This window comes from Nesoenas mayeri, assembly GCF_963082525.1.
Source record: "Nesoenas mayeri genome assembly, chromosome: 4".
Lineage (NCBI taxonomy): Eukaryota > Metazoa > Chordata > Aves > Columbiformes > Columbidae > Nesoenas > Nesoenas mayeri.
The window spans coordinates 61,174,942-61,202,656 of record NC_137540.1 but is presented as its reverse complement, the minus strand read 5'-3'; positions in this window follow the sequence as shown (position 1 = coordinate 61,202,656).

The following is a 27,715-nucleotide window of genomic DNA, read 5'->3' as shown; positions in this document are numbered from 1 at the left end:
AGGATACTGTGAGCACAGCCCAAGTATCCCTGTTTTTCTGGCATCTTATTTGCTCATTATAGACATACGTTTTAAATGCTTTGGTAACTCATCCACCCAGGTGCTATCGGCAAGTCTATGAGAACTTCTTGGAATGTGTGTCACTGGGGAACGCTTTCTTTGGAGTTTCTGTTGCTAAATTTTGAAAAAGACATGCTGTTGGTGAAGTTTTAGCTCTCTCACACTTACTCAAACAGCAAGTTTTCAGTGATAATGCTTAACTGACAGAACTGTAATAACATTATATGTTTTGATATACATATGTATACATGGCCTACATTTAGAATTCGACTAAGCCTCCATTGTGATCAGGCCTTTCCCAAACTTATTCTGCAACTGACATTTGTATGCCTTGTCTTCACCCTGTTCCTGATACAAACCTAGTGTAATCAATAGAAAATGACATTACTTGACTTCGATGTAAGAACAGAACAGTTGGTCATTTAGTCAAAACTGGTAGCTTGAGATCATTTCAACAAATCATCAAAAACCAGGGTGGGAGAAGTGAGAAGTTATCTAGTCTAGTCTCTGCTTCAGCAGAGTATCAAATATAACTACCACATTCCTGACAGATGTTTGCCCAATCTGCTCTTGAAACCTTCAAGTGACACTATTTCCACAATACTGTTAGGCAATTTCTTCCTAAGCTAAATTATTCCTATAAGAAAAGAATGCTTAACATCTAAGCTGAATCTTTCTCTCTGCAGTTTATGAACAATATTTTCTCTATCCACAACAAGAAGAAGAGTTTTTCCAGTGGATCCACATCTTTCTCAAAGTGTTAGTCTCATAAATGGGCACAGTTCTCTAGCTGAAGCAACATCAGTTTCGGCTAGATCAAAAAGATGATCCAGCAATAACCATCTCCCCATCTCAGCCTAACAGCCGACCTTTCCCCAGCAGTCTGCCATTGCTGATTTGTGCTGTCCACTGGTAAAAGTTCAGCTTCCAATGCACGGTGCCTCCCAGACCTCCAAGACCAAATGTAAGTCCCTTGTTCCTTATCCTATCTTTGCGCAATTGTTCATAACTAACCCTGTACTTCTCTTCCTTGAACTGCATGCTTTTCTCAGATTATTTCTCAAGATCAGTTCGAATTGTATCTCTTCCTTACCAAAAATTTCTGCTTTCTCCCAGCTAGGCACTCTGAATTGAGTAAGTACGCTCTTGCTCTTACCATCCATTTCATCACTGAAATATGCAATTCAGCCACACCCAGGAAAGATTCTTGCAGAACTCTACTCCATATCTCCTGCTGGCTTAACACATAACTACTATACATACTGCTTTCCAACCAGTACTTTATTTAGATTATAGTGATTTAATCCAGTCTGTGCCATAGGCAGGGGCAAAAGCCTGAGTGCAGTCAAGACATGACACCTATTTCCTTCACATTTACAATGTTTGTTACCTTATTGAGCGAAGAAGTTTGACTATTTTTACACATTTAGTTAATAAATCCATGTGAGCCATTGTTCTTTTCTTTGTTATATGGTTGTTAATAAACCTTTACTATTTGTTCCAGTGCTTTTTCAGGAACTGGTGCTAAGCTGAGTTGTGTGTAACTCCCCAGCATTTCTGTCACTCCATTTCACAGGCAGGTGCCACGTTTTTGTTACCACCACGTCCATAAATGAACTGCTTGCTCAGGGCTGTGACACTGCAAACACCTATTCTTCAATACCCCATGGCAAACTTTACCATGTCCATCCCAATTTAAAATGAACCTACCTTCCTTTCAAATTCATTCATTAATTATTGTTCTGTCTTAATGTGTGTGGAGGGAGCTTTGGTTTTTGGGGCTTGTTAGTTATTGTTGTTTGGTTAGTTTGGTTTGGTGATGGTGGGTTTTGTTTTGTGGGGTTTTTTTGTTTGTTTTTGTTTAATTTTGTTTGGGGGACGTTGTTGTGGTTTTGTTTTGGTTTGGGTTTTTTGTTTGTTTGTTTGGTTGTCGGTGGGTTTTTTTAATACTAAACTAACCTTCAAAACATTTTATCTTGTCTTACCAGGATACCAAATACAATAACGCATGCTCTGATTATTCCCTGCAGCACTGTGAACGTTACGCTGACTGAGACAACAGCAATAAAACACTACACAGTAAAATCAGCCACTAAAAATCTAACATGTTAATTAAGGAGGCACTTATTTGCAATAAACTTGAATGAAAGACAGATTTTGGAAGAAGCCATTAAAACCAATGTAAAATTTAGAATACTTTGACTTTTTCTTTTAGTTGAAAAGTTGCTGTTTTTTTCAGTAAATATCTGTGATACATTAAATATACGTGATACATTAAATATCCTAGCTGTAGCAATTCTTATTTCTGTATTTTTCTGTTTTTCTACTAGTCATCTCAATTTCACAGACACAAATATCAAATTCTAAAAACATATCCGTGATAATGAAACTTAAAAATATTTTTCTGCCATGATATTAATTGTTTGGAGTGGTTACTTGATTCAAAACAATTTCAGTATACAATTATCTTTAGATATGGCATTCCAGAGATTGGTCTTTACTACAAATTTGACTTTCCTTTAATTATTCTTGAGATATGCCCTGATGATGTAAAATATATTCCAAAACCTACTTTTTTCTAATACCAAGGAGTGCAAGTAAATTGGTAGCCCACAGTAACAACATGTGTTTATAATTATGATTACCATCAGGGAATTCAACCTTACCGAAGGATAGAAAAGAGGCCCAAGAAGGGAAACCTCAAAAAGTGTGTGGAAAAAAAACAAGAGGAGGAGAAAGCTGAAATGAGAAAACCACTCTTGGATAATGGAAAAGACCGAGTTGTAAAAATAAGCTTTCAGTTGAGGCTGCTACAAAAATTTCAATAGTTTGGTGACTAAGAAATATTTAGTAACAAATTCTTCTTTTCACTGTTGAACTGATTTTGTGCAATTTTCACTTTCTAAGCCCTAAGCATTAATTTTCTGAATTTGTCGCAAAAAACTACTAAAAGATCAGCTACCTGACAGCAAGATTAAAATACTGCAAATACTGCTTTATGTTATTAATATAATATGCATACATTTTAAAGTGCCATAGTTAATGCTGAATGGAGGTTTCTATTACGAAACTCATTTTGAGTGTTCAATAGCTTAGCTGTTTGAAATCATACTGAGCTGAAGTTGGCAAGCTGCACTTTTGTGCGCACAGAAGATATGGATTTTACAGCACATAAGTAAAAATCACTAAGTTCTGAGTGAATCCTGACAGATTCACATTTAGAGTTTAGTTTGGCTGAGAAAAGCCCCCAATTGTCTGGGATCTAAAGAAACAAAGTGGAAATGTTCAAGAATTGTCACTGTTTATTCTATGAAAGTCAGTAGGTTCACAAATAAATGTTCCTCAGGGTAGCAGGTACCCAGTTATCAGGGGGGTTTTTTTAAATCTAAAAAAATGCCCTGCTTAAATTCAGTGTTTAGATGAACTGTACTTATATCACTTTGACTAACAGAAGACAAATAATGAAAATTGAATTCAAATTATTTCAAATAAATCTCATAAAGGCTGAGAATTTTTGTTTGTTTTTTTCTTAGACAAATGATTTTCTGGAGAACTTTCAGGCTAGGTTAGTTTTGCAATTTAAAAATTAGATAAAATTTAAATAATAGGTATCTTATGCTATCAGACCTTTTGTATTAAGTTCAAAATGGTGCTAGACACAATTCACAGCAACTTGTTTTATGTACTTATAACTGAAAAAAATCTCTTTAACATTGGAACAGGACTAAAGTTGCAGTATTTCTGCAGCTTTTTACACTGTTACAGTAAAACAGAACATGAAGGTCACGTAACATTGTGGGAAGCGGCTCTCTTACCTGGCTCGGGCCTCACTCAAAACGTGGTTCACCCCTGAAGAGGCCACACTGGCCTAATTCAGAGCTGATCAGAGCTAATGAAAGGAAGGCAATTTGACCATTTAATGCAAAACCAAACTGCAATTCATTATACCTGCAGGGCAGTACCAACTGGCAGGACTTTAAAGGTATATATCTTCTAGCCCCAGCTTTAGGGTTAATGTGATTATGACTGAATCTCAACTTTTATTTTTCTCTTTTATCATTGGTAAGAATTGCATTTCCACACTTACTGATTGTAGGAAAAAATGTCTGATAAAGAAATGGTTCAAAAGCAAGTGAACAGTAAAAATAGAGTTCAGAAACTGGAAAAAATTGAAAAAGGACAGATTTTCAATACATGCTGCACGTGTTCTCTGGAGTGTTAGGTAACAGAAGCTTTAAATTAAGTGAACTTCTAGTTGAACTAACTGTGATTTCTCATGCTTAATTGGAATGCAAAAAGATTAAACAATACTAAATAACAAACCTCATTGTAAACAGTGTCATGTGCTATTGATCAAACATGTTCAAGAATTCTCTTACTGTAGGGTTACTATACGGCAGAGAAAAAGCCATGGACTAAAGTTTTCATTTTTTAATAAGTGTTCAGGTTAGCTATGAAGTGGTTTTGAAATACAGTAACTTATATACAAATTTCTAACCTCATCTAGAAATACCATTGCTCCCTCCAGCTGAAATAGTCATTGCCCTTTTGAGTCATCTAAAGCTCGGAAAGCCTGTGGACATTGACTTTGCAGCAGGCAGTTATTTAACAGAACGATCCCTACAGGAAGAAGTCACATTGATCCAAAGACTGACTGCACTTAGACAGAGGTGTAAGACACAACTTTGTGACAGATCCAGGAACAGCACCTGTAAATAATTTTCTGTTAAAAAAGCCTTTGACCACATGAATTTCCTGGAATAGAGGAAACTGGGAGGGAAAAAAAAAATCGCCTCTTTGAATTCTTATTTCTTGATTTTGTTTAGTTCCAGAGTCCTCAAACTTATCACTGTGGTAATTACTGGCTACTTCTGGCAAGCGTGAAGCTTTCTTTAGATTTTATAACCTAGGTTTCAACTTTTCCCGTTAGTCTCACAGCAAAGGTAATGTTCCATTATACATAATAAATAGTAAAGCCAGTCTTAGGCCCTAACAATCTGTTCCCAGTAGAAATGACTGACTAGAGGGCCCCATGTATCTTTGAAATGGTTTTACGTAGTAGTTACATGGGAAAATCTTATTAATATCTTTCGTTCTTGCCTATGTAATACTGACTTTATCCCTGTATCTTGGATCTGAACTAGTGTTAAATGATCACTAGCAAGATAAAAGCAAATAGCCCTTCAGATTTTGAGAAGTGGGAACTGATCACAGTTCCAGTTGACTTCAGTGGTTCTTTTTGTACCTCACATCCCTGTGAGTCATGTCCTGAAATGCTGAGCAGGTGTGTCTTGCTGAAGATTTATAATCTTAGCAACAAAGTTTTATTTCTGAAATCAACTCTCAGAAGCTAAAATGCTTAACTTATATGAGAAAAATGATGTGCATATCTGAGGAATGTATCACTTACATCCTTTGTATCTAAGAATTGACTGGCCTGTTTCAAAAATATACGATGGATTGATTGATTTGAAAATAAATCTGAAAGATCTTTTTACAAAATGTTTTATAAACTTTAAGTATTTTATAATCATGCTAATGATTATAAAATAAATATATTGTTATGTTTATAAAATATCTTTACATTTTCAGCTTCAGAAACATTTGGGAATATCATGACTTGAAATTGTAGCCACAATCATAAACACTTTTTTAGCATTTAAATAAATATAATATATTGCTGCTAACTGATAAAACAATCAGTCTTGAAAACTGTCATAATCACATATCAAGGAAACAGTCTGGAATGAGAATACTGCAGGGAATAATATTGCAGCTGGGGGTAGAAATCATTATGCAAATTATAGGAAAACATAGACAAGGCCTCCAAGATTTTCAAAGTCCTCTAGATCCTAAAATTATTTCTGTATCGGAGGGGTGAATGAGCTCTAGTCACTGACTTTCACTGTCTGTTTGTAGTTTGATACTCATGATTTATAAGTAACCGAATCTTATTGCATTCTTTAGTATGTTGGTTCAAGCTGTTTATGACCTGCTGTTTCATAGAGTCAGATGAGTTGTTTTTTCCCATTTCTTCAGCCCATGGACCTCTAGAGACAGAGGATTTTGTTCTGATTCTTGACTGATGGGGACTCATGGGACACCTTTTCCCTGGTATGTGGAGAAAGATGTTTTGTATGTCCATTTCTTCCAACACATATACAATATATGCATGTTCAAACTATGCATTTTATATATATATATGTATATATAAATATATATAATTATTGCAGTGTTGCACTATCTGATTATACACAAGGTGCACAGGTGGCACTGGAGGGGGCAACTGAAACCACAGGGTGACACTCTCTGCTAAAGACTAAACCTACTTTAGAACTATTGCTCAGAGGCAAACTATCTTAAATGGAAGCAGACCAATGTGCTATGCAACAAAGCCCATACCAAGGATCCGATTTTAAAACAAAAAGCACACACACACAATAAAAACAATAAATTAAACCAAAACCAAGATAAAGTATTCCTTAACTTTGCAATGTGTGGAGGAGAAATGTACTATGGGGTACTCCCAATTGGAAGGCAGATGTGGAAAGTCAGCCCTAACAAATAATAACAAACTTGTGTCTTGCAGTTCAGCCAATAGTAACAGTGATACACCTCAAAATAAGTTGAACCCAACATAAGATAATTATTATTAATAAGAGTCTAAAATAGTTAAGTCCAACTATAAACTATAGATAGGATGTATAAGCATGACCTGTTGACATTTAATATAGGCAGAGCTTTGTAATATACCACAAATAACACAGATGCATTGAGGGTTTCCAAACAGCTAATTTCCCAAAGATGCAGAAAGTTCTAAGCACATTGACTAGGCAGAAAAAGTAAAGACAACAAATAAATAGAAATAAGAGCTTTTGTTTAAGAAGAGATTATTATCTACACACACAACCACGTGCACACACGGAGAAACCAAAACCAAACCCAAACACCAATAGACTAAAGGCCTTCAGAAAATCCAGAGGTAGCAGGGCTCCTGTTTTGGTTTGGTTTGGTTTTTGTTTGTTTAGTTGGTTTTGTAAGGGTATTATTAACAACAGGGATTTTTAGAGAAGTATTGAGAATTTCAAGGTGACAAATTACTAAGACACATGGAAAATCAGACATGTTCATTAGCTATGGACAAAAGGTAATGTACAGTAACACTGGGATGATATTTTTCAAATGCATTAATGTCATAGCTGGGTGTTAAAACAATAGATGCTTGGAATAAATATTCTAAAGTCAATAGATCTCAGTGATCTGCACCCAAGTATATTAAAGGAATGGCCAAGAAAATATTCATCATACTGATGTTAATCCATAATAAATCTTGTTGTATTAAAGAAGTTATAGATAATTTGCAGAGCACTACTGTGCAAATACTCAAAAAATACCAAGTGACAAAATCAGATAACTATTGGCATAGATTTAATCCAGTGATTAAACCAATGGGATATCACATGTGGTACTAACCTGAATAAAAATTAACACAAAGAAGCCTTAGTAATGCCAGTTAATCAGTTTTACTGATAATAAATGTAATCAAATCTGACTTATTTTTAATGATTACAAGTCTGACAAAAGCTGAAAAATTGATAAATATAATTGAATTGAATGCAATACACTTAACCTTTTAATAAGGCACTAACTTGTAATATGTAACAACCCAATTGAAACATGAGCACTCTACAATATCAATAAAGCCCATATTATACGAATGAAATTCTGACCAACTGATCAATTCCTAGCACAACGTTCTGCAGAGAATCCCTGAGTGGGGATATTTATAGTGGCAGTCCCACCGACTTCTGCCTGGCTTTGAAGTACCCTACCCTACCTGATTTGGAAATAGTAATAAGTTGGCTGCTTGTCAGATTTTAAGACTAAAACTCAAGGTGTAGTGAAGATATAGGAGAAAGCAGGATGATGCCCATTCATAATAAAATTGGGCCAATGCTACTGCTTTTATATAGCAAACATATCACTTTTAATTAGCGGGAGCCTCCACCTAGTATCTGCACTCCAGTATCTACTGACATGTTCCACGCATTTCAGTGTACAATGCAGTTTCAAGATATAAGAACATTGCCCAAAAAGTCTATAAAGGTCCTATACACTAAGTAGCTCTTGCCCAAAATTATGTACTCTGTGCAGTGAACAACGTAACTGCTAAGAGATCCTCAACTCTTTTTTGCTACATAATTCACCATTCTTTTCAATATATTGACTTCCCTTCTCAATTATTTTTCTAGCCCATGTTGAATTACTCATTTTGTTTCAAAGGAAGGACTTAACATTTGTAACTAATATTTTAGGGCTTGTTTTTGCAGGGACTTTTAAATGGAATAATCATGAACAGAAGATAATCTAATGTGTGAAAGTATGGTAAATTGATAGTTTAGTTAACAAAGTGAATAAAACTTAGAATAGGGAGTCAAAACACACAGTTGAGACAATAGTTTAATGATGAGCACAGTAAGAATCATTCAGCAACATGTGCAGTCGTGATGCTGAGTGGTTAGTGTATTTGGATCTTGGTAAATTCTTTTAGGAGGGGAAGTGAGTAGACAGCAGACACTCAATTACTAAATTATCCTATTACACTTTTATTTAGAAATGTACAATTCATGCAGACAGACTTTGAATAGACTGGATTTTAACAGCAAAGTAGTGCAGTTCAAGCTCAGACACCAGCTAGCAGTAAAGATATTTTTCACCATCTGCTCTTGGAAAATAAGATTCTTATTCCCAGTCTGCCCTCTATACATTTTCTCTTAAAGTGTTTGTCTTCCATCCTAAAAGATTTCTAACCTAGTAATACTGTTTAATCCAAAACCCTGTGTAAATTCATGATTCTCCTTGAAAACAATGGCAAAGCTCACTTAGACTTCAATAAACCCATTAAATTGCCCTTTAAATTGTAGAAGTCTGAAGTTGGCCATCTGGCTCCAGATGGTCTGAAATGAGTCTTTCAGGACTGATTCTCCAGAGCTATCTCAGAGAGTAGATTCCATTCCTGCTGGGACTGGAGCCATCAAGTCTAGGGGCACTTCGTCAACACAAATGGGAAGCCACTTCTACCAGCGCACAGCCCACCTGGTATTCAGTCAGTACGTCTTAGTCTACCTTTCATCAAATTGCTGACATTCCTTTTAACAACAATTACATAGACCCCCCTCACCTCAAAACAGTGGTGCCCTAATTTATATGCAGTAGTACATACACAAATAGCATTACTGGGGATCACTTAGAAAAATCATTCATACTAGTTTTATGTATCTCTGCATTATTATCATTATATGTTCTGAATTATATCCTGTTAGTACATTAACTACCACAATATCAAAACTTAACATGTTTTGATATTTTTCAAAACAGTTTACAATCAGGAGGGTCTGTCTTTAACCCAAATTAGGCTTGGTTCAGAAAAATCTTTTTTGTGTGTGATCATAAGTAGATGCAAACAAACCACACTTCCAGTCCTGTGTACCTCAGTCCCTTTCAGTACCTATACATTTCTTCACTGGGCAATTATGTACCAGAACTTCAAATGTGTTTTATCTACTATTTATAAACTATTTAGTTCTTCTATATAATATGATTTAGTAGTCATGATTTGTCAAAATGTCTATAAATTTTTTTTAATGCATTTATACAATGTATTTTTAATGCAAAACTGAATGAAGGCAGAAGTCCTCTGCTTTTGTCCAGAAAAAGTGCTGCCAGTATCCAGCCTCTAATTTTAACTGCGTAACTCCAACAGTTCTGCAAAGACCTCTTGGTATTCGTTCTATGAAATTAAAAAGACATGACATGTATAACACTGATGGTGCTTTAATGAAGGTGATAGAATTGTGGAGGTACTGGATTGAAAAAAAGCAAATCAAGTAACAAAATATTCATTAAAAAGAAAGAAGAAGAGTTATGAAATTTATTCTTGCATAAGTTTGACTTCTATTCCCCAGACATGACACAAAGTTAAAAAATTGCAAAACTATTTCAGGATAATAGTAGAGTTGACTGAATAACAGGAAAATTATTTCACAGAAAATAATTTCAACATTGTTTTTATTCCACAATGTCCTGAAACTCAGACCCATTTCCTCTTAAAAATAAAAATGAATTTTCAGGTTTTAAAATCAATACAAAAATTAACAATAAAACCTCAGCCGAAGCTAAGCAAATTCAAACTAGCTAAAAGGTACATATTCCTGTAGTGAACACAATTAACCCCAGAGCAATTTACCAAGGTTCATACTGGATTTTCTATTATTAGAAAGGTTTAAACCAAGACTAGAATGAAGTTTGGCCTTTTTTCTGTCTGTTCCCTCCCACCTCCGCACCCCTGCTGAAAGTTACTCTATCATTCAAGCAGAGCCACTGGACTCAAGGTAAGTTTTAAGCAGAGGTTCATACTAGACAATGACCATTTGAAGACCCATCAGCCTTTAAAATTCATTAGCTAAACTCTGCAGAGGAATAGTTAATGGCATTAAAAAGAAATACCAGGGCTTTCATTTCTGTTAATACAAAATGTGATCATGAAATACAGCTTAGAAAATTTTTCCGAAACTGATTTATGAATCACAGAATCACAGAATCGACTGGGTTGGAAAAGACCTCAGAAATCATCGAGTCCAACCCTTGGTCCAACTCTAGTCTGTTTACTAGATCATGGCACTAAGTGCCATGTCCAACCTCACTTTAAAAACCTCCAGGGACGGCGAGTCCACCACCTCCCTGGGCAGCCATTCCAATGCCTGACCACTCTCTCTGTAAAGAATTTCTTCCTAATATCCAGCCTAAATTTCCCCTGGCAGAGTTTAAGCCCATGCCCTCTTATCCTATTGCTGACTGCCTGGGAGAAGAGACCAGTCCCCACCTGGCTATAACTTCCCTTCAGATAGTTATAGAGAGTGATGAGGTCACCTCTAAGCCTCCTCTTCTCCAGACTAAACAACCCCAGCTCCCTCAGCCTCTCCCCATAGGTCTTGTGCTCAAGTCCCTTCACCAGTCTTGTTGCTCTTCTCTGGACCCGCTCCAGCACTTCAATGTCTTTCCTGAACTGAGGGGCCCAGAACTGAACACAATACTCCAAGTGTGGCCTCACCAATGCAGAGTACAGGGGAAGGATCACTTCCCTTGTCCTGCTGACCACACTATTTTTGATACAGGACAGGATACCGTTGGCCTTCTTGGCCACCTGGGCACACTGTTGGCTCATGTTGAGCTTCCTGTCAATTAGTACCCCCAGGTCCCTTTCTGCCTGACTGCTCTCCAGCCACTCTGTGCCCAGCAGAATACTTATATTTGGAGATGCACCTAAAGTCTAGTTAAGACAGCTGGATATCCCAAGGAATCAGTAAGAAGATAAAGAGTTTTCCTCTAAGTCAGTTTGAATATATTTTGCATATTCTGTAAATGGTACCTATAATGCTTTCAAAGCACTTCGGAAATGTAGAAAATCATTATTTTCCACTTTTAATAGTTGGATGAATTTAAGCCCAGATAAATAAAATAACTTCCCTAAGGTCATACAGCTTGTCAGAAATAAAATTTATAGTCCTCATACCAAAATTGCTTCTCCAGCCACTAAGCAATGCAAGCACTGCAGCTCTCGTGCTGTACAAGCGGCACAGAAATGAAGGAAAACTCAGTTTTTAGAACTGTACACCTAGGCTTCCCTTTTACTCACACATAGACAGCCTGTGTTTCCCAAGCCAAATCTTTCTTTCACAGCATTTACCAGCCTCGATAAAAGTGGTTTACCCATTTACCGTCTTTCATGTGAGCAACGAGGGAGTACAGATGAAGAGAAAATAATGACACCACTGCCAGTCAGAACATCTGAATCGTCCAGTATATTTATTCCTTTAAATATCTGCTGTCTTGTAATCTCCTTGGAGCCAAACTCGGTCTTATTCTGTTCTTCATGCTGCAGTAATGCACTTTTGGCACTTAATAAACGAGTAATGATTTTCAACAGTATTCAGGAAAAAGAAATCACATTTCAAGGCACTGTTTGACAAGTGTAACATTCACTACAATGACACATATCAGACAGTATTTAGAGTCACCATTCCAAACGAATAGAAAAGTTCCCTAATTGTAAAGGTTTAATGAACATTTATTGTCAAAATCATTATAAATTATTAAGCAAACATAAATACACTTTCCCCCGAAAAATCTCATTGTGGAAGATGTTTTATAGTCTTAAATACGTTAATTCAGTGGAGTAATGCTACAGTTTATACACAATCATCTCCCTTTGTGCACACATGAATCTCTTTCCATAAGCGTGAAGGTCAGGCTACAGTCAGGCAGACCACGCTCTCTGAGAGGCCAAACACCACTTGGCAGCCCAGATGCAAACCAAACCACCTAAGCTCAGGCAGTCCTCCCCAAAGCCTTCTCATAACCCTTCAATTGTACCACCCCTCCTTCCCCCCAAAAAAGAACCAAAACCAAAATGGATCGTATCTCCCACAAGTCTACAGGAAAGGATGATTGAGCATCTGAGTTGACCGCAGCCTTGGTAACCTGACAGTATGATCACAGACATCCTAGTGCCTCTATTAGGAGCAACTTTTATCACAGAAGCAGCAGACAGATATGCTCAAGTCCTGTCTTCCTGCAGAGCAACCATTCAGACCCAAGACCCAGTCTATATCCAAAGACAGCTCCATAGTAAAGAAAGAGTCCAACGCAAAAAGAAACTAGCACTAATATTCACTCTGGTGAAGGCTAAACTAGTTATAGTGTATAATAATTTATACAATTCAAGTGGATTAAAAAAAACTCTCAACACAAGGTAAGTGATATCCTAGTATAAAACTATTATAATAGAATTTCAAAAGTATTTTGAACAGGCATATGGAAAGTAACTGTACCAGCTAAAAAATACTGTGGATTATCAAAAAAACTGCAAGAGTTACTAAGTTGCACTCAACATTGAGTAGGTTGTGCATTCAGGGAGGACAATCCTATTTTAGATGGATTTCCAAAGAAAGATGCAACACACCAAGTGCACATTTCAAGCTCAGCTTGTTTTGTTAGACATGGGCCATAAGATTGTTTGGGAACATGGAAACAGAGATTTACCAGTTCACCTACTGTAACTATTTGGTGTCAAAGGGCAGCAGCACTGAAACTCTGGGTTCTATCACCTGCTTCATAAAAAGTCAGTGCTGTTGTCACATATAACAATGTTAACCTTAAGATATTCTGTCTTTTCTACTTGCAAGTCACTGGAGAGCTACACTTCTATAATGATTATTTATATTATGTTCCTTACATATTTAAAAAGGTGGTTCCTACTTGCATTTTAAGTCCTTGCCACAGCATCTCCAAGCCACCTCCAAAGGAAAAAACAAAACAAAAAACAAACACCAAAAAGCAAACAAACAAAACACAAACAACAAAACAAAAACTTTTCAGTGATTTAGACATCCAATCATCTGGAAAAAAGATTCAAGGTCCATGCAGTGCAAGCTATCCTGCCACTTCCACAAATGGTTTAAAGGATTATTTGAACTACACCTAAAAAACTATTATATTTTTTTCTGCTGCATAATAAATCTAGATTAAGATGAAAAAGAAATAAATGGTACTTTTAAAAAAGTAAAGCTCCATCGCACTGCAAAAAATATTTCAGAACTGAAAACATACCTCTCAGTAATTCCTAGGACTTCAATTCCATCTTAATTCTCTTTGACTTTTGTGTTCACTACTCCAACAAGTTCCTTTATTACTTAGCTTTGAGATTCCATATTTCATGGTCCTGTTTTTGTCCTTGAATGTGTCAGTGGGAACATGGTATGATCTGTCCTTGAGTTAAATGTAGCAAAGAACTCATTGGAAATGACTTTATGGTCATCTGATTGAATTTAGCCTCTAGATTAGCTGCTGCTATAGAGTTTGCCATTGGATTGTATCAGGGCAAACAGCACTCTTGGTAGTGGGTTTTTATTAATAACTTCTGCTTCAAAGCTATGCAAATCCACCAGAGTTTAGTCTAACAAAAGGTTGAGAGGCAAACAAAACTATCAGGATCCACACTACCTGCATAATCCACTGTGGGGGTGGCCTGGGGCATCTGAAATCCGACAACAGTAGCGAGTTGCTTGGTTGCTTTTTCTTGCATCTCTCCTCATCCCTACCCCCCATAAAATACTGCCTTACACTAATGTGCCTTTAATAATAGCTCCATTCTCCTTGGATGGAGTTATACTTCCAGAAGTCTGGAAGGAAAACAAATTTATGCTAACTTCTCTCATTTTCATGCATTTGTGAATACATAAACTCTGGAGATTAATAAACCAAACAATAAAAGTTACCTAACTTTTGGTAGGTTAAGTATCTAATCTAATACATTAATAGATTACATATATCTGTGTTGAGAAATATATGTAACTACAATACATATAATTTGCAGTTGTATTTGCTGACTCTCAGAGGATCACAAATTACTAGACTAGGCCACTTTTTGGTATATTGTAGCAAACTGCATGGGCCCTTAGCCTTGCTATTCGATGAATTCTGCATCAGTAAATGATACGTCTTGTCAGAATTTCCTAACAATCCATTATATAGATCTCTTACCTTATTGAGCCCCCATCTCCCATTTTATTCTGACAACAACATGAATATCAAATTCTTCCTGCTGCCCTGCAAACAGTGATGATTTCTCTCAGACTGTCTCGGTATGCAGAGAGAACAACTCCACCAAACTTTTAAAACACTATTACTTTATCCTTTAAACCCTTTCTTAACTTTACTTTTGCTATGGTATTTACAAATCTCTTCCATCTGGTATTGATTAGGAATTATAAGCTCTCCTTTATTATTCCGCTGTGTTCATTTAGCTTTTTTCCCTCGATAACCTCATTTTTCTGTTTATATCCTGGCACACATACTGGAGGCATCATGGAACCCCGAGGCAGAGGTTATGCCTGTACTAGTAACTTCAAAGTGCCTGAGAGAAAACTACGGCACTGAGGTCAGCTGGCATAGAATGGTGTGCAGCTATATTATAAACCAGCATCAAAAACAGGGAGGACACATGTAAACAGCCTCCTGGGAGCAGTTCCTCACCTGCACTGATTTCTGAGCTATGTGTAGGAATCATCTGTTCATCAACTGTTCACCCAGAGTGCCAGCAGAATGGCAGTGCCTGGGAACACTGCTGGACACTGATGAATCTACAAGTACAGCCACAGCAAACTCTTTCTAGTTGTCCATACAGGGCTTAGCACAAATCAGTACAGGTGTTTGATTATGTCCCAGGCATTTCCATAATACAGAACAAATGAAACTGTGTAGAAACTGCTTTTCTATAGGTAACAGTTGTTTTATACAACTTCTCAAACTGAAAACACTATACTCCCACAGAGTGTAATTTCTTATTCTAATGGCTATATGAAAAGTCTAGCAGGAACTGAGAAGAGGTCAGAGACTGAAACTGATTTCAAGTACTTGAAAAATAAAGGTATAAGAAGGTTAGATGCCACTATATCTCAGCTGGTACAATGGAATACAAATAATGAGAGGTACTATTTGATTACTATTTGATTTGATTTGAGTAACTGTTGCCAGAGGTCAAGGGAGGTGATCCTTCCCTTGCATTCTGCACTGGTGAGGCCACACCTGGAGTACTGTGTCCAGTTCTGGGCACCGCAGTACAAGAGAGACATGGGTGTACTAGGGCCATGAAGACTCAGGGATGGGAGTAACTCACATATGAGAGAGGTGGGGCTGTTCAGCCTAGAGAAGAGAAGGCTCAGCAGGATTTCATGTGTGTTTATTAATACCTGAATGCAGGGAGCATAGAGGACAGAACCAGGCTCTTTTCAGTGGTGTCCAGTGACAGGACAAGAGGCAGTGGGCAAGAACTGAAACACAGGAGGTTCTCTCTGAACATCAGGAAACACTTTTTTATTCTGAGGGCAACTGAGCACTGGAACAGGTTACTCAGAAAGGTTGCGGAAACTCCATCCTTTGAGATACCTAAAAGTCACCTGGACAAAGGTCCTGGGCAATCTGCTCTTGGTGGCTCTGCTTGAGCAGAAGGGTTGGACAAGATGACCTCCAGAGGTCCCTTCCAACCTCAGCCATTCTGTGATTATCAAATTTCTCATCCAAACCCATTTGAAACTTCAGTGGAAGTTAAGCAGAACGATATTTCTTTCATCTTTACATATTAATTTATATGCAAACAGAAACTCTGTTGGGGTGCTAAGGAGATCCACAGGGAAAATTATTTGCCAACAACTGCTGACACATGTAATCAAGTATTTATCTCTATATAGCACACATTGCCAGACTTTTTTTAAGCTGGTTGGTTGGGTTTTTTTGGTGTTTGTTTTTTGGTTTTGTTTGGTTGTGGGGTTTTTTTTTAGTGTTTTGGGTTTTGTTTTGTTTTTTATAAATACCATCACAATGGTAATGGAGGTAGATTCCAGATCTGTGTCCTGACATGCCAGTTACACATGAAGGATTTCTTCAGGCAGCTACAATGGGAAGCCCTGGTATAGTAGGCTATTAAGATAGCAAAATGCTTTTAGTTCTAAGGTCCATAGCCTCGATCTCCATTTAAATAACCTAGATAATGGAGAATATAAAAATTTCATTGGTAAGATATGAATATACATTCTAGCTTTTGACATACACTTTACAATTACAAGCAGCGATTAATAGAATGAAAAGAAAAAAAAAGGCATGGATTATGCAAGCTAACGTCTTAAATTCAGGTAGGCCTGAAGCAAAACAGAAACCAAACAGAATTTGCATTTAGAAAAAGATTTTTAAAAGTCTCTTTGTATTTCCAAAATATGTCATTCAAATTCCAGAAGGTGGTAAATCAAATTCATACAGGAAAAGTTTTCTTTGGTTTTCTGAACCCAGACCTGAAGTCATCACAGTATACTTCACACAAAGCATTTAAGACTAAAATATAGCCAAGTGTGAACTAGGGGAGTGAAGGCTGGGGTGTACTAAGACTTATTTGTCTGTCTGTACTTTGGTCAAGCGGTCAATTTTTTTTAGTTCCCTAAATTCGTCATGTATGATGTGCCGTGTTACATGTTTTACTGATGGCATCAATACAGGCAATATTATTCTTAAAATCATTTCATTGTTTCTTAATGCAGCTGACATATCTACAGTTCCTAGTGGATCAATTTGTTCTCTGTGGGTGCATGTATATTAAGGCACACTTCTCAACACTCACAAGCAAGCTGTCACACAAGAAGTTGATGTGATTTTACTGTTTTCTTGAGTAAAATTAGTATTCATCAAAAGGTTACAAGACTAGACATTTAACTCTGTCCATCATTGAAAAAGGAAGAAATGCAATCATCCAAGGTGCTTCACAAGTATGTCTCAATCCTAAATGTTAGGACTACACATGAGGTCTCTGTGTCTAATGATTTTCACCAGAAAGGATGTAAAAGAACATCATCACAGATTACACAATATGGATACACCTTTCATGAACCTGAGTAAGATCAATGTACCTTTTCAGAATGAATAACACCATCTTGCCTCAGAGTTCTCCACAGCAGCACAGTGTCTGCCTCTCGTTACTAAGCCCCTGACAACATGTCCCACAGCTTTTCAATACTTGAAGTCAATAGCTCTCCTGTTGGCAAATACAAATGCAATGTATCTGGAAGAGACAGTGTTATGTATTTGTCAACATTTTCTCTTCCTTTTCAGTTCAGCAGTGGAAATTCTGAGGATGAGTGAGTGAATGGGAAAAGAGCCCAAGTCACACAAGGGAACTGACATGTCAATGTCCATTGTTGACTAGAAGCTCCTTAACATGCTGCTATGAATCAACAGACATTTCTACTTTCACACTTACATAGATCTGTTATAAAAGACATCCCAGAGCTCTGTTTCATCTTGCTTGCCTTACAATGTTTATGTGCTGCCACTGGGACAGAGAGCAGATGTGATGGATTAACTAGCAATAAATCATATGGCAGAGAACACACAGCATTATCATTCTAAAGAGGTAGCATTAAGTATTCCACTAGAAAAAATCAAAACATTTTCCTTCTTCCCCAAACCAACTGTTTCTTTATTCCACAAGTGACCATCTCACGCCATGTCCCAAACTCCAAATCTATCTGGGCTACAGTAGCACTTCACTTTTAAAAAAGGTATTAAGTATTTACTCAGGTTCAATGAAAATGAAGATTAATCATACGCTCAAGCACCATATCCCACCATTTTCTCTTTCATTAAAACTAATGAAGAGAAAGTTTCTTACAACTTGTAGAACTCCCATCGACAAGCCAGCAACAAAAATGAAGCCCTCCCGGTCCAGTCACATCCTCCCCAGGGAGCACTTCTACTCCCTCAGCATCTATTTTCTGATGGCAGGATGCCGACTCCTACAACCTCCACAAGGAACCCAAGAGTCATAACATCCCCTCATTAGTATTTGCACACCATCTGGTGACTATTACTGAATTAACTTCTCACAGAAACTAAGTTTTTAGAATATAAGTATAAAATTAGCCTTTGATATGGAATCTTACTCTGTTCCTCCCTGCCCCTTCCCCATCCCCCCAAAAAGCAGAATTTTTAAAAAAGGAAAAAGAGGAATGTGGGACAGATATATATTAATCTTTCAAATGCCCTTATTGCCCTTCTTCCCTATTTATTGAGGTATGACTTAGTGCACTCTTGAGCTGTTTAGGTACACTTCTTACTCTCTTTTTCCTTTTGTTAAATAACATGCACATGTTGAACACTGGAAGATACTGAGTGATAACTTTATAGTAATTTTACTCCATTCTAACATTTTTCTTCTGTGAAGATACTCATAAGATTAAACCCCTGTGCATTTCATATGTCCCAGCAAGTCCCCAGGTGCTGCAAGGGCCTTCAGATTTTGAAGCTCATTTTCCTTATAATACCACCTTGGGAGAAGAGAATACAGTAAATCTTCAGTTTTGAGTCTTCAGAGACAGTTAAGGGAATTCTTTTCCTTTGGGAGAGGAAGGGAAAAAGAAAGATAGGAAGACTTTTTTTTTTTGGTTGGTTGGTTGGTTGATTTCTTTGCATTTAATTTAGTGCCATTTCTTTCAAGGGGAAAAAAGTCCTGGCGACTCCTAGTAACCAACTATTTAATTTCACTGACTGCTATTAGAAATTAATCACAAACTACAATTAAGGGCAGATCTGTGACAATGTAATACAACTGACATGGTATTTATTAGTTAAGAGAGAAACAATTTCTCCACAAACAAACCAGAGATAAAACTGTCTCTTCATATAAACCATTGAGTTTCAAAGAAGAAAACCTCTTGATGTTACGGCAAATTTAGGAAAAACATCTGTTCAGGTTACGTGCAGCATTATCTTTTAAATGAAATACATTGGTAATATTAAAGGAATTTTAATGTGACTGCAAAAAATTAAAAATAAAATACCAAGGACCATATGGTACTGCCATAAAACGTTTATGTCCAAATATTTTCTCTCATTCTCATCCAATGAAAACAAAGTCCTAACTAGGAAGCAGAACTCATTTATCTCCTAACAACCAGAAAAATATACCCCTGCCAAATTACAAACTATAGCAAAGCAAATGCCTCTGTGCTTGTCAGAACTGTAGTCAAAATTTGTCAAGAAGGCCGGAGGTATCTCTAAAGTTGGACCAAAATTCATGAAAAGACCTCAACCATACTGCACTCTCTGTGAAAAAAACTGCAGAGAGGAGACATGGTAATAGTAAAGGTGATTTTCTCTCCACTGAAACCTATGCCTTAGTAAAGTTAAGCATGTGTGCAGCTGTTTGCAAGATCGGAGTCTTAGCACAACTGATGACGATTAAAATTTGTTTCTTAATCAATACTTTAGCCAAGAGAAATCGAAGTTTTTTTAATTGCTGGTCTTGGAAATATTAGATGTCTGATTTCAAGTTTAACGGATCCAGATTCCACAGGTTAAACCTCTTTAGTTATAATGCTGAGCATGCTGGCCCAAATCCAACAAAACACTTAAACACATGCTTGCCCTAAAACACAAAGACAGCTGCAGAGAACTTAAAAGTTAAGAATTTACAGGACCAGGGAAAGAATACTAAGCGCTATTCAGGATCAAGCCTAAACAAAATCCATCTCTTTAAAGGACTTCAATTTCTGAAGCTTCTTCCATCTATCATTTAAGGTGGAGGTATATCGCAATATGATGACATTAAAACCTGACCATTTTCCTCTAGTCTTAAGATCATTTATATTAACCATTCATAAAGAAAAAAATAAAACCCCAATGACATTTCCATAATTTTAGAAGGGAGGTAGAGATGAGTAGTGTCCTAGCCTAAAGTAGAAGCCCTGAGTACAAAATGTGACAACAAAGTTTGCTGATTCTCTGATCTCAGTACAACTCAGCCCATAATTTGGGCAATGCCATAACAGACCAAGATGGCATTGTAATTAAAAGAAATTCACACAAACTCAGAGACATAAATAAATAGAAATATCAAATTGACTTTCTAGAAACAAGTAGTTTTCCACTTGTGGCTTTAAACAGACTTTTCCTTTTGTATAAAATGCTCAGGGAGAGGAAAAAAAACAAACCAAACCAACCAAACAAACAAAACCAGCCAAAACCAAACAACAACAAAACAAAATAAACAAGAGGAAAGATGTAGGCACTTCACATCTTCTTTACATTAGCCAGCTCTGTGAAGCATAATTTTAATAGTGTGGAGGTGTATCAGGAAATAATTGCCAAAGAAAAAGTACAAGAAACAAAACCTCTAAGAAACTAATTTCAGTATTACATGCAGTGGATTTAATGATATTATTGTAAAACCCAACAAAGTATCAGGGGATTGTGCCATTTATGGGGTCTGAAAAATGAGGCAAAGAACAAACACCATCCTGTAAATACTTATGCCCCTTATCACTGGATATCTCTCAAGTGTAGACTCAGCTGAGTCATAAATAACACTGCACATGCAATTACTCTTTGATCAGAGAATCTCTGTTATTCCTGCTCTCCCTGCACACAGCAGCCAGCTCAGGGCACACTTCACTTGCACCAAAGGCATGTTCACACCAGGCAGCAGAGCCCAGCACCCATGTCCTCAAAATACAATTCACTGAACCATAGCACAAATTCACAGAGATTTAAGATCCACATAGTTGTGCCTTCATTGTGCGGTTCCTAAAGCACTCAACCTTTCCAAAAGCTAGGACTTACTAGCAGCATTTACAGTGCACAGTGCTGGAGCCTTCCTGCTTTTGGGAGTGGAACCACTCTCTCCTTCCCGATCAGCATCACCAGCACAGTGCTGGGCAATGGGAGCAGCATCTGCAGGAGCACCTACCTCCCAGCGCATCAGTTCCAGGGAAGGGGCAGCTCTATCCACAGCCCTGGTCAGGGAAGATCACACCTGTGTCCTGCAGTACTTCAAATCACAGTATTTTCAGCTAACTCAGCCATTTATTTGGTTAATATGAGGTGGCGTTAGGCCTTCATTTCTTTGTGTGCCATTTTGACTCCTGAAGACAAAGTGTCCCTTCTTCCATAATTCCATCTTAGTATTTTTCCTCATGCATATAAAGGAAATAATAGTTTTATGAGTCACTTTAGTGTAAATGTAGCATAGACTTTGAGAGGGGAAGGTACCTACTGTTTTTATGGAGGCATTTCTCATTACCCCAAAGAGAAAGTTAGTATGATGTTTTTTCCTCTTAAAAGCAGGGACTGAACTGCTTTCTATAGATTCTTATCAGAAAAAGATAAGAATGAAATAGGCATTGCAGTCATGAAAACTGACCCCTCTGTATAACTCGGATCATGGATGTTTTTTTTAAAAAAATTTCTTTTTTGACCAGGAGCACAGATTTTTAACAAAAACACCCTTTTTAATGTTTTCTGCAATAGGAAATGCCAGGGTTAAAAATCTTAAGTTGTTCCACTGATTTTAAAAAGTGTATTACAATGGTTAACTTAAGAAAATGCCTTCAATTTCTATCCTCAAAGTGTTGCTTTTCATTTGTCTGTAACCTTCTAGAATATTCTTCTCTATTTTAGTACTTGTACACCAGGACTAAGTAACCTCCTCTGTTAAGAAAACAGATGGAGATCTCAGATTCTTTCATTGCAAAGCGTATTTTTTAAAAATATTTTAACTATTCTTCCATTTTTTCTCCCAACACTCTCCAAAGTATTATCATCTTTCTTGAAATGTGGGCACAAAAGCTGTACGCAAGGTCTCCTTAGATTTTCAACAGACCCCCCCAAAATAAAATCATTTTTCTATCCTTTAACTTGACATTTCCCCATTTGATACATCCAAACGTCACTTTAGTTTCCCTACTGTATTAGGTGGCAGCTCACCTTATTTACCAAAACTCATAAGCCTTTTAATGTCACAGCTTCCCACAATAGAGTCTGCATTCACCAAGCATTGGCTCTGTCCCTTGTTTATCTCCATTTGACCATACTATAACATGCATCATCTGCCTCTACTTATAATAAAAAGCAATCTGAGATCACTGTGTAGCAATGATCTGTCATGTTCATAATCAGACACTTTCTCCTACCTGTAATATTTATGAGTAATATAAATTTTCTTCCAAAACCAGTGTCATTAATAACTAGTTAATTTTCTGACCGTTTCAATGTCTGTCAGCTAGTTAGCTATAAAACTGATCCAGTAAAGCTCCTAAGCACATGCTTAAACCTTAAGCACTTTACTCACACTAATGTTAAACACCTTGCTGCTTGGAGACCCAGGACTTATTTATAGAAAGGAAATAAAATAGAGTAGCACAACTGATCCATATGCCCAGTATTCCAGGTTAGGCATCTCATTCAGAGATTTCAGGGTAGCCAGCAGTAACATTGTGTACAGACAGAAAAGGTTTAGCTCAGACTGAGAAACAACTAAAACAGTGAATCATTTGGACGGAAAGGGTTAGGATTTTTTTATCTCATTCTTGTATTTTGTGAGACACTTGCACACAGAAAATTTGGGGTTTAGGCAGTAAAATACTTCTCCCTTTGGAGATTTTTTTTTAAACTCACTCATGTGGGAAAGGTAACTGAACCACTGCACTTCCATTAATCTTCTGCCTGTATTTGAATTTTATGATTTGGTTTTGGATTAGAAGAGAACACCGTTTGGAAAATCTGGATCTCTACCCCTCCCCATAATAATAATAATAATAATAATAATAATAATAATAATAATAATAATAATGAGTATTAAAAGCAAAATCATTGTTATGAGTTTATGACACTCCCTGAAATGCTTTGAGAGAAAAGGAAGACAGAAGGAAGACAAAAATAAACAGACGTACCAATATAGTATATTTATTCTGCTTAAACAGTTAAAATGCTGGATGCTATCTTAAAAGATAATACTTAGTTTTTCCTTCAAACTTGTCTTTTCATAAACAAGTGGACAAATATATTTAAAATCTGTCATAATTTACACCATCAAATATTTTGCATACGCACATGAATAGAAATTTCTGTTGTCTATATCCGAGGCAATAGCATCGGTCAAGACATGGCTGAATTATGATCCTGCTGGTGTTGAGAGGGAAAACCAGTCCCTGAGTTCAGTGGAGAAGGATCAGACCTTTCTAATGAGAACTGGATTACTGTAGGGATATTGGTTAGCTCACACTGTGCTCTGAATTAAGAATTGCAGTTCACCGATAGAGATTCAACAGTTCGAACTCCCAAGGATTTAATTACAGAGGCTAGTAGTATAAATGTAACCAAGGAAAACATTTGAAGGTTTTCAGAAACTGTTTCGCGGAGGAAGGAAGGAAAATATTACTGGTACTTTTGGGAAGATAAAAAAAAAAAAAAAGGAGCTGATTCCTTAACCAAGCTTTGCAGATTATCTTTTAACATGCCACACTCAATAGGATCAAAAATAAACGTATAAATACATTATACATTTCTCTGGACCCCATAAAATGAAGTTAAAATTTCTCCTGGACAGAGGTTGCTACCACATCAAGATGAGCCTGGCCTGTAACTCTTACAGATTTGATCAGATAAGAGTACAGCCAGACAAGAATCTACAACAGAAGCAGACAAATCATGTTCATGGATCAGCTGCCTCTAGTAAAGCAAGTGCCTTCCATATAGTTTTAAGATATGGTAAAGGTTCTCCCAAAAATGAATAGTAAGAAAGGGGAAAGGTCCATTACCATAACAGGCTTTCAACTTCTCTATTCCAAGGAGAAACACCTAATTTTCTGCTCATGTCCTTCAGTTTCTTCTTAAATAGGTTCTTGCTTTTGAGAAACATTGCATCACCAGCTAATGCCAGTTGCAGTCTCCAATGAGAAAACCAGTAGGCAGTTCTTGGAGCTAATGCAGACACTTGCCATTCTGCTCTCAGAGACACAAAATGTAAACTTCTTGCTCCGACCAAGAAACAAAGTTCATGCATTTCTTTTCATGCTAGAACAAGTTATTTTTCCATTTAGAACAATGGAAATACATAGACATTGATAATCAGTCCTACATCCTCCTTTATTCCCAGATTCTCATGTTCAAAATTATCATGCTAAAAATCTTTACAGTAAATTCAATCACTAACCTAATGCTTTAGTTTTCCTTTTTATTTACTCGCTAGATGATTCCAAAGAGTGGAAAGATCTGCATGAGCTGATTTCACCAAGAAGGAAATGAAAACTTAAAAATAAGGATCAGAGAGAAAAGTTATCAGAAGACTACTTTAACATTCTCTCATTATCTTTAGTGTATATATTTTTTGGTGACACCAGTCAAGTTTAACATGCAAGTTGTCCATCCCATAACAGTTACAGTAATATATATGTTTTCTTAGCAAGGAATTCCAACGATATTCTAGTCCAACTGCCTGACCAATTCAGGGCTGAGTAAAAGTTAAGGGATGTTACTAAGGGCATTGTCCAAATCCTCTTATACACTGGCAGGCTTGGCGCATTGACCACCTCTCTAGGAGGCTTGTTCCAGTGTCTGACCACCCTCTCAGTAAAGAAATGCTTCCTAATGTCCAGTCTAAAGTAGTTTAAAGTTCAAGTAGTGTGTCGACTAGGATTATTCTTCTGCAGGGAAGAATGGCTGCATAGAGAACAAACAGAATTATGCCTTCTGTTTGCTTGTTTCTACAGAAGATTGAAATATTTAATTCTGCACTTTCCCCAAAGATTTTAAAGCTTGTTTCAAACTTTGACTATGTGTATCCAGACTAAATCTGAGGTATTTTTGTGTTTATCATCACATCCTCATGATATTTGTAGTCTGATTCAGGTTCCTCGGAAAGAAGGTACAATGTAGTGCTGCTTTCTATGGGCCACCTTTAAAGCAAGGGCAGAGGGTGTTACTTCATCTTCCATTATGTATACCACTTATTTCTAAATGTGATACCAGGGTAGTGTATGCAAGTACATCCTTATTTGCATATATGTAGAGTGAGATTTGCTGCTACATCCACAGCCAGCTAATCCAGCATCTTTGTGTTATTACACAAAAAAATGGGGTACCCCTGATCTATGTTATACAGCAGAAAAAGAACACTGAAAGAGAGAATAATATACCATTTACAATTACTTAGGGCTACAATCTGTAATAGGGGAATAATGGTAGAAAAAAAAATTGGCTGGATTCATTTTTTCAAAGGACTTGTGAGAGATAAAATAAAGTCCTATGTTAGTTTGTTTTATTTAGGGTATTACTTCTACACAGGTCACAGGCAAACAGCAACACTTTCATTAATGAAATACTCTTAAGCTGATTTCCATTTGTATGCAAGCAACATCATCAGGTTTAGTACATGCACACAGTCGTACATACTTATACCAATATCTGCATGAGAAGAAAGCGAACAGGCTGTCGATTTATTACACACAAATTGAATGAATAAGATAACATTTTATTAGCGAGATACCATTATAAAAATGACTATAAATGGATACAATACAAGTGGTATATGGCCTTATCAGTAAATCTACTGTATGTTAGGACCTGGTACATGTAATAAAAAGATAATTAAAAGTATTGAATCACAGAACCATACCAAGAAATAGCCCAGTAACAACAAGCTCCATTAGTGAGACAGTATGCACTGCCAACAAGGTTCAAAAAAGACTGAAAAGCAAAGTTGATTTTTTAGGAAGCATGAAAAAAGCCTAAAGTCCAAGCAGTAAAAGAATAAAGAACTGGAGTATTTTTCTGACTTTCCTTGAAAGAGACTAAAAAAAATTATTTGACACAAGGATTTCTTGTTTGAAGAGCCTTATCTCATACCTTTAACGAGCCTATTTCTGGTAAGGGGATATTCACACTCCTAAACTGCTGTAAGTAAAATAATACACTGTAAGCCTGCACAAATATTTCAGGAGGCTTTTCTTTGTGTTAGTTGTTGTTTTGTTGTTGGTTTAGGTTTGATTTTTTTTGTTTGCTTGTTTGTTTTAGTTTTATGAATAGCACAGTCTGGCTTTGGAAATAAACACTGTCTTCTTCTCCTCATCCCTCCTCCTTTCCTCTCAGGTCAACTGCTTCCCCTCCCTCCCTCTGGTCAGTTTAATATGGAGATGCTGCCTGAGCCTTGTTGTACAGAATAAGCACACAACATTTTCTCCTGGGAGTTGGTTCATGCAAAACACTGCCCTGCTGAGAGAGTGGAAATTTACCCATAAGACATTCTTCCAGCAGCAAGGCTCCTGAGGAAACCTGATCAGAATTTTTAAAGACATGCCTTGATTTTCTCTCTAATTCCCTCAAAGTTTCATGGGGAATAAATATAAACCAAATGTTTAAGGTTTGTTATGCTTGGTCTTGACCAGAAACAGACTGAGGTATAGTCTTATTTGGGGATAAAATCTGAGAAGAAGACAGCAGGGGATTATTTTCAATAGATTTTCTGCTGCTATGTCTTCTTCTGTGATTTCTTTTTGTTTTTCTTTCCTCCTTCTGACTATCAGTTTATAGTCTCTGCAGCACTTCAGCTGATCGATACATCAGCTCTCTCCCCTCGACACAGGCAGAATCTTGCTGGCTTTAAGGTGTGCAGGTGGTATTTGCAAAAATTAATAAATAAATAAATAGATAGATAGATAGATAAATTTCTGTCACTGATTTATCAAAAAAATATTCTTCCAAGTAACAGAGAACATAAGAAAAGTAGTAATTTTTAAGTTGTTATTTCTTAAAGACTCTTGGAAAAATGTGTAGCAGATCTATATAGTGACTTTAAAATTTCTTTTAAGAAAGAAACCTTTAATTTTGGGACTGATCCAAAGTCCAGTGAATGCACCCCCTTACTTCAGTGTGCCTTGAACTAGCGTTTTATTGTTTAATCTTACTCTGATCGATTTCAGCAGCACAGCTCCTACAATCTTTTATTATCATAATAAATTTAACCATAATAAATTTAACCTTTATATTTTCACAGTTGCAGCTAGGGTAGGACTTCCTGTGCCAGGTACTGTTTAAGAACTCCTTATCAAATGACAGTCCCTTCCTTCAGAGATTTCAGTTGTTAACATCAGTTTGCAGATCAGCGCATCCCACAGTTACATATCAGGTAACAATGGCATAGTCAGACCAAATGAATCAGTGTTAGCCAAGGCTTTGCAGAACTAAACTTTTACCTGGCGACGTCTTTAGGAGAGGGAGT